Here is a 714-nt window from a genome sequence, read left to right on the forward strand (position 1 = left end):
TTGAATGCCAAGATTGATTGTGGGTGGTGAGTTTATCAAGCAAACAGGTGATGACGATAAATGACTTTTCCATGAAGCATCCTCCTGCGGCAGTATTGACAGCAATCTAATTCATTGTATCTAAGCCCTTGTAGAATTGCATCCGCCTGCGGCAGTATTGACAGCAATCTGATTCATTGTATCTAAGCCCTTGTAGAATTTCTCCGTGAGAATAGCATCCGAAAACCCATGAGTTGGAGACTGAGCTAGATAGTACTTGAACCGCTCCCATGCTGAATATAATTATTCCCCCAGGAGTTGTTTGAACTCAAAGATCTTATCTCGAAGTTCAGCCTTTTTGCTCGGTGGGAACCACTTCTTCAGAAATGTATTGGCTAGCTCGATCCAGTTATGAATAGAATTGCTGGGAAGCTTTTCATACCATTCCCTTGCTTGGCCAGCCAAGGAATATTTGAAGACCCGTAATCGAAGTGCATCATCAGAAACAATACCTTGTGATTGTTGAGCACACACGTGCAGGAAGTTCTTCAAATGTCGAAGTGGACAATCCTCCAAAGAATTTCGGAAATAACCTTCAAGTTTCAGCAGCTGATAGATAGAACTATCAATTTTGAACGCAGTATTTCCAGTCCTAGGAGGGACCACAGCAGAAGCATAATCAGCTTCATTGATGAATTTCGCAAATATATTCTCATCTTCGTCCTCTTCTGGTGC

At 42.2% G+C, this 714-nt stretch overlaps 1 non-coding gene across 1 annotated transcript; it reads left to right on the forward strand.

Annotated features, from left to right (window-relative positions):
• The first annotated feature begins 223 nt into the window (after positions 1-223).
• Positions 224-330, forward strand: LOC132638969 (small nucleolar RNA R71). The gene has a single exon (XR_009582021.1). It is a non-coding gene; the product is annotated as a small nucleolar RNA R71 (small nucleolar RNA).
• Positions 331-714: the final 384 nt, after the last annotated feature.

Source organism: Lycium barbarum, chromosome 4, assembly GCF_019175385.1.
Source record: "Lycium barbarum isolate Lr01 chromosome 4, ASM1917538v2, whole genome shotgun sequence".
Classification (NCBI taxonomy): domain Eukaryota; kingdom Viridiplantae; phylum Streptophyta; class Magnoliopsida; order Solanales; family Solanaceae; genus Lycium; species Lycium barbarum.